The 18,416-nt window shown below is 54.1% G+C and overlaps 1 long non-coding RNA gene across 1 annotated transcript; it reads left to right on the top strand.

The window, feature by feature from the left end:
• The first annotated feature begins 642 nt into the window (after window positions 1-642).
• On the top strand, window positions 643-9,886 carry LOC136363076 (uncharacterized). Its single transcript, XR_010743896.1, has 3 exons — window positions 643-779; window positions 1,260-1,337; window positions 8,984-9,886. It is a non-coding gene; the product is annotated as an uncharacterized lncRNA (long non-coding RNA).
• The last annotated feature ends 8,530 nt before the right edge of the window (window positions 9,887-18,416 follow it).

Raw genomic sequence — 18,416 nt, 5'->3', positions numbered from 1 at the left:
ACGTCATTTCGCTCTTTATAACTTCTTCTGATGATTATTAAGATTTATGTCAGAAATTATGATTCAGGTACACACCCCCTCACCACTTGTGTTAATACGAGGTCTCAATCACCGTGTATTCAGTATTCAGTCAAGCAAAACTCCCACTGAACTCCGGTTACGTTTTGACTGAACCACATCAGAGTTTTGCTGAAGAAAGAGCACTGAGCGAGACTCCTTTTATTAGCGACTTTATTCTTTAATTGTATTTTCCCTTAGGATGGGAGATAAACAAACAAACAAAACAAAAACAAAATCTGCCTGTAGAAATCACGGCTATTGCATTAATGGTGTGACCGCGAGTAATACCCCGAGTGTACGGGGCTCCAAAGGCAGCGATTGGCAAGGAAATGTATACACGCGTATAGACACGCACACACTGCAGAGGTGTCTAGCCATCGCACCAGTGTCTCTAGGAGCTTCTCTGCTTTTTTGTGCACCCCAGAGTTCTCGGCTTTAATTCCCCTCCCCTCCTCTTTCCGCCCCGTGCTGGAGGTGCCTGGGTAAATGGGTCACAAACTGCTGGGCAAGCGGGTTAGGAAGAGGTGAAGGTGAAGATCACTCGAGGTTTTAGGGCTGGCTGTATCTGTTGTGCTGGGTTTGTGTGACTGTGCCCAGAGGGCGGAGTTCCTGCACATTCCTACCTCACCGGAGAACCTGCCCTCAACTCCACTTCAGCTACTCCAAAGAGATGGGACCCTCCAGAAGAAACCTGCCCAGCAATCCTTCCCGCCAGAAGGGTAGGTGCACTTCAATAAAATCTTCCCTACCTCTTATCCCCACAGGCAGATCCATGTGATACAAACGACTAGAGATGACAGACTTGTGTCTAAACGTGCAGTTTCCCCGGGCCCCCCGATAAGCAGATCGCCCGTGCAACCGAAGCACAGTTTCCAAGCACCAGTTACACCAAAACTGCGTGTGCCTAATGTCAGGATTTTCGCTCTCTCTCTCTCTTTTTTTTTTTTTTTCCTTTTTTTTTTTTTTTTTTTCTTTTCGGTCTCTTCCTCAAAGTGTTTCCTCCCCCGGCCTTTCCCCTCCCCCTCGGGCTCTTTCGTTTCAATCGGTAAGTTGGAAGTTTCTTCGGCGGTTTAGCGGTTCTCGTGGTTAATCTGTAGATATTTTGGCTTGTTTTGTTAACGTGCTCTTTGTTTGCCACCAATGTCAGAGAAAGTCACACGGGTGCAATGTTGTGTTTGCCTTTTTTTTTTTTTTTTAAGATGCCAGGAGAAACCGCCTCTACCTGCAGGAAAGGCGCACGATGGCACTTGGGGATGGGAGTCCTCCGACGGCAGCGGGTGAGTGCGGATTTTACTCCTCTTTTACACTCAGGAATCAAGTCGCTTCACGCGCGATTTTTGCCCGCTGGAAGCAGAATGGGAGAGAGCGCCATTCCCGCACATCCCTCTGCCTTTTTGGTCACAGCACGGAAATATTCCGGGGGCTAGGCGAAATTCCTCCCCACCACTCCTGTCGGAGGAAATTTGGTCATTTATCCGCGTCTGCTGTATGAAAGACGATTTTAGCATGGCGGGTATAGGCGGATTCTGTAATGAATTACTTCTAAAAATTCTGAGCTTGTCATTTGAGAAAAAGCTACAGGCTTATCGCACCTTTCAGGGTTGTGTAAAGGGTGCTAATATCCCTAAATTTCCACGAAAGAGACTAAATGCCAAAAAATTTGGGGGAGATCGAGGAAAGAGACCTAGCGAAGAGCCGTACTGAGCTGCGCTTCGCTCTGAGCGCTCCAGTGGAGAAAACGCGCCCTTCAAAGGGATCACGGACAGCGTTCGTGTCCACGAGAGAGCTCCAGGCCCCTCGCCCTTTGTCTCCCCACTCCCCAAATTCCCTGAGTGCCTCGTGTGTACGTGGCCATTTACGTGCCAAAATCCCGGAGCAGGGGCGGGAACGCAAACGCCTGATAACTCCGATGCGCTCCGTGGGCTTCTCCTGGCGGACGGGCCGGGCGTGGGCAGGACACGGGCCCTCCGGGGACACGCGTGTTCTCCTTCGGCCGTCCTCGGGAGGCGGAGGGGGAGCGCACGGCTGCTCTCCCACCCGGCCCACGCCTTTGAGCCCTCCGCCGCTGCCAGTTCTGCCCTCGTGAAAATAACTCACGTTTGTAACGTGTCCGCAAGCGGAGTTTTCGGCGGCGCCGTGCCGGGGACAGCCGAGCGCGGGGGGTGGCGGTCCGAGCGGCAGTGTCTCCCCACGGCAGGACGGGCATCGGTGCGGGCACACGAGCGCTCGTCCCCGCCCAGCGCCCGCCGGCGGTGACCCGTGACACACCGGGCCGTGTGCCCGCTGCCGGCCTGCCGGGGACGGCTCCGAGGGTACCGGAGCTGCCCAGGGCCCGCACTGCCCCGCACTGCCCGGAGCTGCCCAGGGCCCGCACTGCCCCGCACTGCCCGGAGCTGCCCAGGGCCCGCACTGCCCGGAGCTGCCCCGCACTGCCCGGAGCTGCCCAGAGCCCGCACTGCCCGGAGCTGCCCGCACTGCCCGGAGCTGCCCAGGGCCCGCACTGCCCCGCACTGCCCGGAGCTGCCCCGCACTGCCCAGGGCCCGCACTGCCCCGCACTGCCCAGGGCCCGCACTGCCCGGAGCTGCCCAGGGCCCGCACTGCCCCGCACTGCCGGAGCTGCCCGCACTGCCCGGAGCTGCCCAGGGCCCGGAGCTGCCCAGGGCCCGCACTGCCCGGAGCTGCCCAGGGCCCGCACTGCCCGGAGCTGCCCCGCACTGCCCGGAGCTGCCCCGCACTGCCCGGAGCTGCCCAGGGCCCGCACTGCCCGGAGCTGCCCCGCACTGCCCGGAGCTGCCCCGCACTGCCCGGAGCTGCCCAGGGCCCGCACTGCCCGGAGCTGCCCCGCACTGCCCAGGGCCCGCACTGCCCGGAGCTGCCCCGCACTGCCCGGAGCTGCCCGCACTGCCCGGAGCTGCCCCGCACTGCCCGGAGCTGCCCGCACTGCCCGGAGCTGCCCCGCACTGCCCGGAGCTGCCCGCACTGCCCGGAGCTGCCCCGCACTGCCCGGAGCTGCCCCGCACTGCCCGGAGCTGCCCAGGGCCAGCACTGCCCCGCACTGCCCGGAGCTGCCCCTGGCCGGCGGGGCTGGGCACGGCAGCCCCCTGCTCTCTCCCCGCTCTCTCCCCGCTCTCTCCCAGCTCTCTCCCGGCTCTCTCCCTGCTCTCTCCCTGCTCTCTCCCGGCTCTCTCCCTGCTCTCTCCCAGCTCTCTCCCTGCTCTCTCCCTGCTCTCTCCCGGCTCTCTCCCTGCTCTCTCCCAGCTCTCTCCCTGCTCTCTCCCAGCTCTCTCCCAGCTCTCTCCCTGCTCTCTCCCGGCTCTCTCCGGCTCTCTCCTGCTCTCTCCCGGCTCTCTCCCTGCTCTCTCCCAGCTCTCTCCCTGCTCTCTCCCTGCTCTCTCCCTGCTCTCTCCCTGCTCTCTCCCGGCTCTCTCCCTGCTCTCTCCCGGCTCTCTCCCGGCTCTCTCCCGGCTCTCTCCCTGCTCTCTCCCGGCTCTCTCCCAGCTCTCTCCCTGCTCTCTCCCTGCTCTCTCCCTGCTCTCTCCCGGCTCTCTCCCTGCTCTCTCCCTGCTCTCTCCCTGCTCTCTCCCTGCTCTCTCCCTGCTCTCTCCCGGCTCTCTCCCTGCTCTCTCCCTGCTCTCTCCCGGCTCTCTCCCGGCTCTCTCCCAGCTCTCTCCCTGCTCTCTCCCTGCTCTCTCCCTGCTCTCTCCCTGCTCTCTCCCGGCTCTCTCCCTGCTCTCTCCCGGCTCTCTCCCGGCTCTCTCCCTGCTCTCTCCCGGCTCTCTCCCTGCTCTCTCCCTGCTCTCTCCCTGCTCTCTCCCTGCTCTCTCCCAGCTCTCTCCCGGCTCTCTCCCGGGGCAGGCCCGCTGCCGTGGGCGCACACGCGTGTCCGCGGGCCCCGGTGGCGGCGGCGCCTCCCGCGGGCTGGGGGCGCTCTCGGCCCGCGGCAAACCCGGCCGCGGCACGGGCAGCGCTGCGGAGCCGCTCGGGGCCTCTCCCGGGCCCGGCCGCCCAAAGGGCCGCTGGCAGGAGGCCTCTGCGCTGGCAGGGCCCGGGGCAGGGCCGCCTCTCCCCGCTCGGAAAGGAGCAGGGCCCTGAAGCGTGTCCCCGTGCAGACCGAGCCTTGTTCTTCCAGCTGCCGGCGGACAGATGCTGGCCCAGAGAGAGGCGTTCAAAGTCCTCTTCCCAAGGGCTGCTCCAAGACGCTCCCGTCCAGCGATGGGATTGCCGAACTCACCTCTCGCTCCGCTGGAGCCAAACGAGGCAGGGAAAAGTTGCAAAACAAAGAAAATAATTAAAGTGCCAAAATAAACAAATAACCGAAGCAACTCGCAGCGGCGTCCCCTCCTCCCCCTCTCAGTGCGGTGTAACAGAATACAGTATCAGGCTAGCGACTTAGACTGAAAGCGAGCGGATTTGCTGCTCTCGGTCGGGGAAATGAATGCAAAGTCCGTTTCAAAGAATTATCTCTAGGGAGCCCTCCAAGTGTATTTGGGGTTATCCGTGATTTGAGAGGAAAGACTAAACGAGAGGGGTCTGAGAAAAGCCTGCCATTGTCACCCTACCCTAAGGTGAGTAAAGCATCCCTGTAAAGCTAGCTGCAAAGAACTGCTTAACCTCAGCCCGGGAGGTGAAACCTCTCCTCGCCCGGAGCCGCCTGACCAGGGAGCCTGAATTTCCAACTACAAAGGCGGCACGAAGCCTGGGCTCTCTTGGGTTGATTTTTATTTTTTTTTTTTTTTCCCCCGCGGTGGGGAATTCAGAGCTCTATACAAATGGTTTCGCAGGGGCATCTTTTACAGGGCGGTAGAAACACGTGAAAGGAGCTCTTCTCCTCCGGGCCGCTCTCCCTTTGCCGCTGGGGGAGGTTTGCAGCGGCCGGCCCGAGGGGACACCTCGCCCAGGTCCCCGTCACCTTGGCCATCCTCCAAGCGAAGGGTTTGCCCTGCACCGTTCGCTGGTGGAAGGAAGAGAACCCCTCTCTGTCGCCTCTCGGCCCCACACCCCCACCTTGCTTGCTTCTACTCAGAAATTATCTCAAGTATTTAATATTAGCTAGTCTGCTAAGTTAATTATGTCTAAGAAGAGACACATACCTGCCAAAAAAATCTGACCGAAGCCTGGCTATAGAGTAAAAAAGAGGATCCCTTTCTCAACCTCAGAACACAATCAGAAAAAAAAAAATGGAGAAAAGTATTTTCTTAAAAAAAATTAGATAATCTCATTGTGAATCGTAGCGTGTCCCAGAAGGAGGCAATACTTTTATAAATTAAATATAGGTAATATTCACTTGTTACCAAACTGTTCTTTTGAATCAAAAATCTTGGCGCTGCTATAAGTTTGGTTCAAATCTTTTTTATGATGCTCGCACGCCCAAACACACTTTCATCCCCACACCAATTTATTTTCTAACGGGGATGATGGTTCCTATTAGACTTTTCACTAGACCCCGCACAAAACAAAGCTGGGACAGATTATTCGGGAGGTCTGTGGCAGGGTACGGTTAAGCACATCACATAATCGTATATTTAATGCTGTGCCTCATAGATAACTTCACAACACGCTGGTGATAAAATAAATCTCCTTTTCGATTTCTGAGCTGCACTTCTGATGGCGAGCTCATCTAGAGGATTCTAAATGCAGTCTAGATTTTGTACCACACGCACAGTGGTACAAAATGGCAAGGGTGGTTTATTAGCGCGCAGTATACACACACCCATCCGGGTTTATGAGAAAACAGACGGGGATTCCGCAAATAAAATCGGCGTTGTTGTTCCATCGATGAACTTTTCCCTCTATATTAATCTTTCTATAGCTGTACATATACAGGTTTACACACGTGTGTGTATGTGCAGGTATACATTTGTCCGATCTTTTCTGACCGTGAAGGTGTCATCTGGCGTGCATCACAAAAGGCAGCTCTTTCTTTGCTTGCTTGTTTATTCTGCTTGAGCAAAGTTGTTTGTTTTGCTGGGAAGCGTAAGTTGCCTTTAGTTATGTCATCACGATCATTTGTATTTAGGAGGAAGGGTAGGACTCATTACCTCTATTTTTATTACCGAATCAGTGAAGGTAAAAGTACTAATAATTAAATACAGATCTCTGATTGCAGGTTGGAACAGCAAAATCGATTGTCTCTTCATCAATAAGACAAGTGTTGAGTAGCTTGCTATTGATTAGTATGTTTATTTATGCAGATCTTTAGGCATTTGCTTACATATTTCGGGTTCTTTGTCTGCTAATTATTATACCAGATTGGTTTGAAAGAAAGAGCTTAGACTGGGAAACACACTTGACAGAGCCATTCTTAGCTAACCTGATAGTGGATTATTGCAATCCAATAAGTTTAACAAATTACTTATACGTGCTTGCCTTTCGAGCAATTAGGAAACCGTTTCAGATTAAAATCCCTTGTTGCGTTCGGGGTCGGTTCATTTAAATAAAAAGGGCATTATGTTTAGATATTTTCCAAATGAAAAATGCGTTTCTGGATCCGCAGAGGCTGAGCAGGAGTTGATGTGTGCTTCGCCTTCCGGGCCCTTGGCTTCCTTTGTAAGTGTAAAACACCTTCCCAGCGACAGAGTGGCCCCTGGGGTTTCCACATAGATTGAGTGTAAGGAGGTAGTCTGAATATCGAAATCAGGGATCGATATATTAAAAGAAAAAAAGCCTACCAAACAAAACTAAACAAAACTAAACAGAGGGATCGGCATCCAAATATCAGAGCGCTCGAAGCAGGCGGTATTTTTCCTTGCTTTTTTGCCTTAATGGTTTAATCGGTCCAAAAGGAATCGCCCCAGCCCCTCTGCTAAACTGTCTCTTTTCCAGCCATCCCCTCTCAGGGCCCCAGAAGGCTGACATTTTGATATTTTTTTTAAATTTTTATTTTATTTTAAACACACTTTTCCTGCCGACACCCGCGTTCTCTTTCGCGGCCGTTCCGGGGAGGGCTCCGCTTTACCCTTATCCTCCTCGCCCCGCTTGCACCGCGCCGGCACGGGCACCTGAGCGGGGAGAGAACCGGGAGCAGGGGATGGAGAACCGGGAGCAGGGGATGGAGAACCGGGGAGCAGGGGATGGAGAACCGGGGAGCAGGGGATGGAGAACCGGGAGGGCAGGGAGAGAAGGGGTTGGAGAGCCGGGAGGGCAGGGGATGGAGAGAGCAGGGGATGGAGAACCGGGGAGCAGGGACGGCAGGGGATGGAGAACCGGGGAGCAGGGGATGGAGAACCGGGGAGCAGGGGATGGAGAACCGGGAGGGCAGGGAGAGAAGGGGTTGGAAAGCTGGGAGGGCAGGGGATGGAGAGAGCAGGGAGAGCAGGGGATGGAGAACCGGGAACAGGAAGAGAAGGGGATGGCCGGAGGGAGAGCCCGGTACCAGAAAGAGAGCCCGGTGCCGGAGAGTTGACAGGGGATGGCCGGAGGGAGAGCAGGGAGCAGGGAAGGCAGGGGATGGCTGGAGGGAGAGCCGGGGAGCAGGGAGGGCAGGGAGAGCCCGGTACCGGAGGGCTGAGCGGGGATGGCCAGGGGGAGAGCCCGGTACCGGAGGATTGACCGGGGATGGCCAGGGGGAGCCCGGTACCGGAGGGCTGAGCGGGGATGGCCAGGGGGAGAACCGGGTACCGGAGGGCTGAGCGGAGATGGCCAGGGGGAGAACCGGTACCGGAGGGCTGAGCGGGGATGGCCAGGGGGAGAACCGGGTACCGGAGGGCTGAGCGGAGATGGCCAGGGGGAGAACAGGGTACCGGAGGGCTGAGCGGGGATGGCCAGGGGGAGAACCGGTACCGGAGGGCTGAGCGGGGATGGCCAGGGGGAGAACCGGGTACCGGAGGGCTGAGCGGGGATGGCCAGGGGGAGAACCGGGTACCGGAGGGCTGAGCGGAGATGGCCAGGGGGAGAACCGGTACCGGAGGGCTGAGCGGGGATGGCCAGGGGGAGAACAGGGTACCGGAGGGCTGAGCGGGGATGGCCAGGGGGAGAACCGGTACCGGAGGGCTGAGCGGGGATGGCCAGGGGGAGAACAGGGTACCGGAGGGCTGAGCGGGGATGGCCAGGGGGAGAACCGGTACCGGAGGGCTGAGCGGGGATGGCCAGGGGGAGAACCGGTACCGGAGGGCTGAGCGGCCCCGCCGCCTGCCCGGGGAGCGGCGGGAGCCACGGGCTGTGGAGCGGCCACGGGAGCAGCGAGCGGGGCTGAGCCAGCCCTGAGCCCTTCGCTTCTCTTCCTCGTCTTTTCCTTTCGGCGAGTTTGGTTGGGCTGGGGGGGGGCGGGGGGGAGAGGATTTTTTTTTTTTTTTCCCCTCTTTCTTTTACCTCCAGGAACTGCTGCTTTACAACCTGTAGAGATAAGACAGCCTCGCATCAGATGATCACAGAGATAAGTAATCTCTCCCTCGGCCAGTGGTATAGCTGACCGTGTGCTCTTGAATCTTAGAGCGCTAAGTCTTTCCTGTGAATGAACGAGAAAACACTCGACAGGTCGTGAATAATCGTTTTAATGAGTGTGTAAAAGCGTGCGACGGGGTGCACGGAGCTGTCGGGTTAAACAAACAACTTGTACCCTGACGAAATCCGATTGTTAAAGTGCAAAGTGGTGTCAGTCCAATTTCCATCCCAGTTCTAAAAACCACAGATCTAAGTCGCGGGAGTCCAATTTTCCCCATTAAGAAAAATAACAATATTTTCTGAACGTAAGTGCGATCGTTCCTAATGTTTCGCCTTTGGCGAAAAAAGACCAGTTGCATATCAGAGGTACCGAAGCTATTTTTATTATTTTTTTGTTATTTTTAAGAACGATAGTTTAAAAAGTGTGTATTTGACATTTTCCTAGATATTATCAGATCAATGCGGTAAATATTTTCCTTTTTTGTGTGTCCGTCGCCTCCCCCTCCGTATGTTTTTTTTTTTTTTTTTTTTTTTTTTTAACAGATCACTGGAGGCAAACATCGAATTAATTGGATCTCAATGACTGAGGTTGGTAACTTTGTATTGAACTAAGGTTATCTCTGTCATAGTGTTCAGGTGTTTACAAGACATTTTAGGAGTTTCTAGAAAAGGTAAATCCAGACAATCCATACGATAAAATTAAAAGGGTGTTACAATATTGTATACTCCAAACCCAAGTTATACTACCCTCGTGTAGGGAGATAACACTCTACGGGGCTGTAATAATCTACCTAGAGATTATAAATTCGGGGGAAAATTGAGGTGTTTTTTGTTGATTGGGGTTTTTTGTTTTATTTTTGCGGGTTTTTTTAAGCCTGACATGGGAATAGCCATGTGTGCTTCCTGTACAACTAGAGGGCCTTCCTTGCACTATTTTATAAACGCAAATACCGCTCTTCTAAGCCCAGTGATTATTTTTCAAGGTTAGTAATGACGCATATTTCTACTGTTTATTGTCTACGAAAGACTTTCAGGCCGGCTGCAGGTCTGGCACTTTCTATGAAGAGTCATTTTCAAATGTGTCCTCCCTGTTTTTTGAAAGTACCGGCTTGAGCCCAGTGAGGTGAGGCAAGGCAACCCCAGCTGGAAACCAAGGCTTTTTAAAGTTTCCCTGCTCTTCCGATTGATACTCGATTTTTCAAAACCAATCTGACATTGGAAAATGAACCATACGACAGGGTGTATTACCAGGCTGTAGACAGCGTGGGGATGCAATGCAGTGGCATGGATGTGAAATTTGCTTTTGATACTTGTGGAAGCCGAATCTGGCCATTCATGAACTAGATAGGAGTGTCCATATGGCTTTGGTCTCAAACTGACTCCCAGCGTTATAGCACTTTGAGTTAAAAGGTAGTTTTGGGGGTTGGTTTGCTGTTGGGTGTTTGGGTTTTGTTTTGATTTTGATTTTTTCCTTTTTTTTTTTTTTTTTTTTTGGGGGGGGGTGTTGTTTGGGTTTTTTCCCCCTTTTTCTTTGGTTGGTTTTGGGGTTTTTTTCCCCTCACAAAGACAGTTTTGTGTTGTGCTTTAGAAGCGATGTAGGCATTGAGATATCAGTGAATTTCGTATTCCCAAGTGTGGCAGAATGGTCTTTGTGTACCTTCCTCTGAAACCGGCCTTAGAAGGCCAAGAGAGAAAGAAGTAAAAAGAGGGGGAAAGGGGAAGAAGGGGAAAACGGACAATTCAGCCCCCCTGGAGTAGGTAGATCTACAACGAATGAACCATACAGTCATGTAACAGGATTTAAAACAAGTATCTGACGAATGTTTCGGGCATTTTCAAACATGGCTTTGTTCAGACTACATGACTTGAAACACATCATTGCTCGGACCAGTGGGAACGCTGCAGACCCAAAACCAAAATGTTCCCACCGTTTTCCTAAACTCCCTGGTGAGAAGAAAAGGGAGATAGGCTCAGTCTCACGGAGGAAAGAGAGAGGAGAACGAAAGACAAAGCACAAGGACGTATGCCTCCGGAGCACAACAGGACAGAAGCCTGCACCCTGAGAACTAGGGAACATTTCTCATCCCCCTGAAAGACTGATGCCTTCCTCCCGCAACTGCGATTTCCTTTGCGACAAAACCCCTGTATTAAATGGGCATGGTGGATAGTGAGGACCTATCAGTTCCCTGCTGTAGTTCTGCTAATAAATAAAATTCGAAGTGTTCAAAACACTCTATCTGTCACATTCACAAGATAGGTACTGTAAATTCCTGTTGAAAATATACAAACAGAGATCCAAGAGGTTGCCTCTGTTTTTGTATCTCTCTCTCACAAGAAATGCACTATCAAAACATTAATTATATTTGAAAGGGAACAGATTATTTGTTTGAGAAAGAATTACATTCTTGAATTTATATTCCACGCAGACCTCTCCTCCTGTCTGCTGAGAGGGTTGAACTGTAAATCTGTCTCAAATTATTTACCCCTAAAATGTAAGTAGGTGTGTCACATTGGAGCAGCAGAGAGATGGGAGATCATCTGTAGGTGCTTTTAGACACCTCTGTGGGATGGGTCGTTAGGGAATGTCGGAACGAACACGAAATTGCAAATCTAACATGTGAAGAACATACACGCTCATTCTTTGACAATGGAAACACAAACGCACATAGACATGCAGAGTTGAACCTAGTTAGTTATTAAACACGATGATTCACGGGAGTTTGGGCCCGCAGTTCCTTTTTGTTTAGTTGGTTTTGCCTTGGGGTTTTTTTTTTTTTTTTGGTGGTTTTTGTTTTGTTTGGTTAGGTTTGGTTTTAGTGGGGTTTTTTTGTTTTGTTTTGTTTGTTTTTTGTTTTGTTTTGCTTGGGTTTTTTTTTTTTTTGTTTTGTTTGTTTGGGTTTTTTATAATGCTTTCATGCGCGTCTTGCGGTAGCCGATAGTTGAAAAGCTACTAACCGCGTGGTGAGTCATCACTGAAGTCATGAGAAATCTCTTAAAGCTTGTACCTTCTTTCATGCTTTGAAAAACACTAATAGAAGGGTTAAAGAGCTGCCCTCATACCTTTACCTTTCTTCTGAGAAAAAACCAGTGATTGAGCGTGACTTCATTAGGAGCTCCCGAAAAGCTCTCCCCGATGGCAGCTTTGCCCACTCCCGGCCGAGCAGCCCTGCAGCATCTCCTCCCTCCGGCCGCCCTTAGCTTTATCAGCAGCATCCCTCTGCAGCCCCGCAAGGCTTCTGGCAGGAGCTGATGGCAACAGCCCGGCCACAAAGTTTTTTGGTGCTGTCGTGTCACGCTTGGGGGATTTTGTCACTGAATCCCTTGTGTCGGGCCCCGGGGGAGCTGAGTTAGCTGAGCAGAGCCGAGCCCTGTGTCTGCCCCCGGAGCCCCCGGGAAGGGCGGGGGCAGGCAGCTCGGGAAGGGGGCGCTGGGCGGACCTCGCCGCTTTCCGTGTGCCTGGGATGTGCTCTCTCCCTGCTCAGGTCTCTGCGGAGGAAGGAGGTGACGTGAGGAGAAAAGGCTGAGAGGAGGTGTCCGGGAGGAGGCCCCGTGATGAAGGAGCTCGGCGAAGTCCCGGCACAGGCTGAGCGCTGCCGTCGGGGGGTTTGTGCACCGGGGCCAGGAGGAGAGCGGGGGCTGAGGGTGAGAGGGGACCCGGGGTCACTGGCCATTGCAGGGGGAGCCCCAGGGTAGTGGCTGCAGTCAGCGCTCATCGTCTCCTCGGGAGAAGGAGAAGCCGCTCCGTGACACGGGCTGGAGCCACGGCAGCGCTCCGAGATGCGCCTGTGAAAGGCCGAGCCCGAGCCATCGAGGGACAGGACTTTATAAAGTGATCTGCCCCCAAATCTTCCAGCCGGGTGGCCGAGGTTCAGTCAGACCCTTCGGTAATCCTGGCAGGGAGCAAGCTCTGCCCCGGGCAGGGATAGGATGGGAAAGGCGGCTGAGAAATCGGAGAGACGTTACTACTATAAGCTAAAATCCTACTAAAATTGCGAACATTATTTCACTCCTGGAGTAACTTCGTGCATAACTGGAGCTTCTTCCCGGGCTTAGGCGGGAAGGGCTGTTTGCGGACAAGGCTGTAACTTCTGGAATTGTTTCTGACCGTGCACTGTATCGCTACGATGCCAATAAACGCTGTAAAGGCGCGCTGGTATGGGCCGTGGGCGCTGCTGCCCCTCGGGCCCGGCCCGGGGCACACGGGTCACGGCCAGGGCTGCCGGATCCCTGCTCCTCGGCAGCTCCTGGGGCCCCGGGAAAGCGTGCCTGGCCTCTGTCCCACTGAGCCCCGGCTTTGTGTCCTCCCAGGGGCCAGCCCTGCCTTGTCCTGGCAAGAGCTCCCTCAGTGTCCGCGGGTTCAGGACTGCAGGATTCAGCGGCCGGAGAAAACCCTGCGTGCTCCGGGCCGGCCTCGGGCTCTGCTGGAGGGGACACAGCGCTGCAGGCAGGCTTCTGCCGCGGGTAATACCGCTCACCCTTCCAGTGAACGCTTCTGCCGCGGGTAATACCGCTCACCCTTCCAGTGAACGCTTCTGCCGGGGGTAATACCGCTCACCCTTCCAGTGAACGCTTCTGCCCTGGGTAATACCGCTCACCCTTCCAGTGAACGCTTCTGCCCTGGGTAATACCGCTCACCCTTCCAGTGAACGCTTCTGCCGCGGGTAATACCGCTCACCCTCCCAGTGAACGCTTCTGCCCTGGGTAATACCGCTCACCCTTCCAGTGAACGCTTCTGCCCTGGGTAATACCGCTCACCCTTCCAGTGAACGCTTCTGCCCTGGGTAATACCGCTCACCCTTCCAGTGAACGCTTCTGCCGCGGGTAATACCGCTCACCCTTCCAGTGAACGCTTCTGCCGCGGGTAATACCGCTCACCCTCCCAGTGAACGCTTCTGCCCTGGGTAATACCGCTCACCCTTCCAGTGAACGCTTCTGCCGCGGGTAATACCGCTCACCCTTCCAGTGAACGCTTCTGCCCTGGGTAATACCGCTCACCCTTCCAGTGAACGCTTCTGCCCTGGGTAATACCGCTCACCCTTCCAGTGAACGCTTCTGCCCTGGGTAATACCGCTCACCCTTCCAGTGAACGCTTCTGCCCTGGGTAATACCGCTCACCCTCCCAGTGAACGCTTCTGCCCTGGGTAATACCGCTCACCCTCCCAGTGAACGCTTCTGCCGCGGGTAATACCGCTCACCCTCCCAGTGAACGCTTCTGCCGCGGGTAATACCGCTCACCCTTCCAGTGAACGCTTCTGCCCTGGGTAATACCGCTCACCCTTCCAGTGAACGCTTCTGCCGCGGGTAATACCGCTCACCCTTCCAGCCAGTGGCAGCAGAAGGATGCAGTCAAACCCGGCCCGGCTGTGGGAGGGTTGGCCGTGGTGCCGTGCCTGGGGCTGGGGCTGAACCACCCATGGGCGCTCCCAATTTTCCGCTCTCCCTGCAGCCACGGGAGCACGGCAGGGCCGCAAAACCTCATGAGAGAAAAAGCCCGAAAAAGCCCAAACAACAACAACAACAAAACAAATAACAAACCAACCGACCAACACTCCACCCCCCCTCAAAACAAAAACAAAAACAAAAACCAATAAAACAACCCCCCCAAAACTTCGTTACACACGTATTGGGAGAATTCAAATAGCTGTGTGATGTTATTAAAAATAATAAAATCCCAGCAAAACAAGGGCTCTCTTTTAAAGGAAATCCGAGGAGTGCAAGGAGCTAAGTGAAAGCTCTGTTTTCAAGGCAAGGCAGGATTAGTTCCCTGCACATAATAGCCAGTGTGTAGGAATTGCAAATGAACATCACCAGCAGTGCTGGAGTTACCCTCGTTAAATTAATATCGAGCTGCCTTCCCTGCGCAACGTGCAAATAAAACACGTATCTCTATTTTCCCCTAGTTTAATCCAAGAAACTCATTTCCCGGGGTAGCCAGTCAGCAGTGGAGGAATTTGGGGTAACGCCTCCCCGGACCTGTTTGTGCGGGTTAAAAAAACCCATCAACAAAGTAGCACCAAGGACCCGAGCCGCCCCCGATGCCCGCACAGACAGGGGTGAGCACTATCCATCCCTGGTGAGCACCATCCACCATCCTCGGTGAGCACTATGCCCGGTGAGCACCATCCATCCCCGGTGAGCACCATCCATCCCCGGTGACCACTATCCATCCCTGGTGAGCACCATCCACCCCCGGTGAGCACTATCCATCCCCGGTGAGCACTATCCACCATCCCCAGTGAGCACTATGCCCAGTGAGCACTATGCCCAGTGAGCACCATCCATCCCCAGTGAGCACCATCCATCCCCGGTGAGCACTATGCCCAGTGAGCACTATGCCCAGTGAGCACTATCCATCCCCAGTGAGCACCATCCATCCCCGGTGAGCACTATGCCCAGTGAGCACTGTGCCCAGTGAGCACTATCCATCCCTAGTGAGCACTATCCATCCCCAGTGAGCATTATCCATCCCCGGTGAGCACCATCCCCGGTGAGCACCATCCCCGTTGAGCACTATCCATCTCCAGTGAGCACCATCCCCATTGAGCACTATCCATCCCTGGTGAGCACTATGCCCAGTGAGCACCATCCATCCCTAGTGAGCACCATCCATCCCCGGTGAGGGCCATCCCCGGTGAGCACCATCTATCCCCGGTGAGCACTATGCCCAGTGAGCACCATCCCCGGTGAGCACCATCCCCGGTGAGCACTATAGCACTATCCATCCCCGGTGAGCACTATCCACCATCCCCTGTGAGCACTATGCCCAGTGAGCATTATCCATCCCCGGTGAGCACCATCCCCGTTGAGCACTATCCATCCCCAGTGAGCACCATCCCCGGTGAGCACCATCCATCCCCGGTGAGCACTATCCATCCCCGGTGAGCACCATCCATCCCCGGTGAGCACCATCCATCCCCGGTGAGCACCATCCATCCCCGGTGAGCACCCTGCCCGGCTCAGCAGCGGCGGACTCGGCTTCTGGGGCGGCCCCGCCGAGGGGAAGCGCCGCTGCCCTTCCCGGGGCCGGTCTCTCTGCCCTGCCCTGCCCGGTCCCGCTGAACCCTGCCCGGTCCCTCTGCCCTGCCCGGTCCCTCTGCCCTGCCCTGGCCGGTCCCTCTGCCCTGCCCGGTCCCTCTGCCCTGCCCTGGCCGGTCCCTCTGCCCTGCCCGGTCCCTCTGCCCTGCCCTGCCCGGTCCCTGTGCCCTGCCCTGGCCGGTCCCTCTGCCCTGCCCGGTCCCTCTGCCCTGGCCGGTCCCTCTGCCCTGGCCGGTCCCTGTGCCCTGCCCTGGCCGGTCCCTCTGCCCTGCCCGGTCCCTCTGCCCTGGCCGGTCCCTCTGCCCTGGCCGGTCCCTGTGCCCTGCCCTGGCCGGTCCCTCTGCCCTGCCCGGTCCCTCTGCCCTGGCCGGTCCCTCTGCCCTGGCCGGTCCCTCTGCCCTGCCCGGTCCCTGTGCCCTGCCCTGCCCGGTCCCTCTGCCCTGCCCTGGCCGGTCCCTCTGCCCTGCCCGGTCCCTCTGCCCTGCCCGGTCCCTCTGCCCTGCCCTGGCCGGTCCCTCTGCCCTGCCCTGCCCGGTCCCTCTGCCCTGCCCTGCCCGGTCCCTCTGCCCTGCCCTGGCCGGTCCCTCTGCCCTGCCCTGGCCGGTCCCTCTGCCCTGGCCGGTCCCTGTGCCCTGCCCTGCCCGGTCCCTGTGCCCTGCCCTGGCCGGTGCCGGTGGCCGGGCCCTGGGCTGCGCTCCGTGTGCGGGTCCCGGCGCCAGCAGCAGCCCGAGCGCAGCCCGCGGGGCCGTCATCGGGCGGGGAGAAAAGGGAAGGTAACACATCTGATCCCCCGGCGTACAGAGGGGAGAGAGAGAAGGCTCTGAGCTCCAGGGCTCTTCGAGACACTTCAGAAATTAACGGGGGAGGGGAAGGGGCTAGGAAGGATAGATGCATTGGAAACGGTAAAATAAAAACATGATGTGAAGATATATTTACTGTCAGCTCAGAGCCAAAACATTTATGCTCCCACGCCTTTTTTTTTTTTTTTTTTTTTTTTTTTTTTTTTTTTTTTTTTTTTTTTTTTTTTTTTTTTTTTTTTTTTTTTTTTTAGCAAATCGGAACTTAAGTGATGCATTTTAATTATTTTAGGAAAATAAGCAAGGAGGCTCTTTTTTCAGGGTCTAAATAAATAGCAGAGCGTTCTGTGCTGCTGATGTCTCTGGCTCGTGTTGGCCTCATCTATCCAGCCACTACTGTGAGCTCTGAAAACCTGGGAAGAATGGGGTGTTACTGGCAATTTCTGAAAGGAACTATCCATTATTTTTAGGGTTTTCTGAAACAGAAAATGCAAAGAATTTTCTGATCATCTGAGAGGTGAAAAAAAGACCAATATTTTCCTAAAGCTTCAGCTCAGCACCGTTTAGGCCTTATGAGGAAAGCAATTTTCCTTATTTTTCAAATAGTTATTTCAACTCCTTGCAAGTAGTGGGGGAAAGGTACACATTGCCCTAAAAGAGAAGGCGTTGGATGCCTTGCAGTCTCTGAGATCAGCTCAGTGATTTCTGTTTCTCCCCACTCCCCTGTCCCTCACCAGTCCTCAACTTTGGTCTAATCCCTGACAAATTTCTTCCTGCGTATGTGTCCCTAATCTTCAGATTGCACAGACCTTTCTAAAGGAGAGTGTTGCTCAGAAGAGCCACTCTTTATTTTGGGGAGAGGGGAACTAGTTCCCCTAGAACCAGAAGTAGTGCCTATTTGATTGTAATTAGAAAAAAAAAAAATCCAAACCCCAAAACCCACCCCAATCCCAAACAAAAAATCAGGCACAAAACAAGCCCCAAAGAAAGTGAGAAGGCAGTGCAAGAGAGCATCTTTATGTTAACATTCAAAGAAAATAATGAATCAGTGTGGTTCATTTGTAGGGAACATCAAGCCACTCACACACAAAAAGCAGAAAATATTAATCATAATCTCCATGGTTAAAAAATATCAAATCAACGATGGGTTTCAGTTCTCTGCAGGAACACCTAAAATATTTATGACCAGCAGGGCTTATTCCCCAGTTTTCTTTTCAAACAGGATAACTTTCCTCATCTTTTGTAAAGATTTTCATATTGCTTTTCTTGCTCCTCTCCTCTGCACTGACTTCCATTTAGAGTGAATTCTGTCACTCAAACATAGCATCTTGTCCCTGTCAGCCCAAATGAACTCAGTGAAAAGTTCAGAGGACCTACAGGCAAACTCCTTTCATTCTCTTCGTGGTGTGTTTGTATTGCATCCTCAAGGTTCATCTGTGGAAAACCCAGAGTTCTGGCTGTGGAGCCTGTGCCAACATTCTGAGTGGTGCAGAAACTGGAAAAAAAAGGTAGGGGTTGGAAAAGTCACAGGTTTTTGGTTCCTGATTCGAGCAGAACAGCAGCAGCAGCAACATTAAGACTCTATCAAGGAAAAATAAGATAGAAGGAAGTACAAAGAAAGCAAAAGAGCAGTGAGAGGAAGCAAGTGGAAGTGTTTTGCAGACCAGAATGGCACTCCTGATTTCCAGCCTACGTGATTCCTACCCCAAAGATGGAAAAGACCACAACTTGCAGAGCCCAGAAAGGCGACAAGAGAAAGCAGCACAGGTCTTTGGGTGGCTGACCTGTCTGTTCTGCAGCATGTGAGCCCACCTTTGTCAGTGTCTCTAGGAGTTTTTTGACACATGCCCCTACAAGCAAAGCAGAAAAGTGCCTTGTTTTCATGCAGATCCTGAGACCATCCAGACTTTCTCTGTAGAATTCCACCCTGATCCCTATTGACACTATGAAATAGTGTCGTTGGTTTACAGGAAGGAACAGTAAGGGCATCAGAACTTCCATAAGCAGGTGTGTACAAGTAAGTGTGAGATGTAGCTGCCTTGTTGGCTCCAAAGAGCCACCTCACTCTCCCTACAATGCAATGGAATTCCTGACATTTCCCCTGTCGGGAATTTTCACTCCTGTTCTGCCAGAGTCCATCGAAT

Source organism: Sylvia atricapilla, chromosome 6 (assembly GCF_009819655.1).
Source record: "Sylvia atricapilla isolate bSylAtr1 chromosome 6, bSylAtr1.pri, whole genome shotgun sequence".
Lineage (NCBI taxonomy): Eukaryota > Metazoa > Chordata > Aves > Passeriformes > Sylviidae > Sylvia > Sylvia atricapilla.
This window is presented reverse-complemented; position numbering and strand designations above follow the sequence as displayed.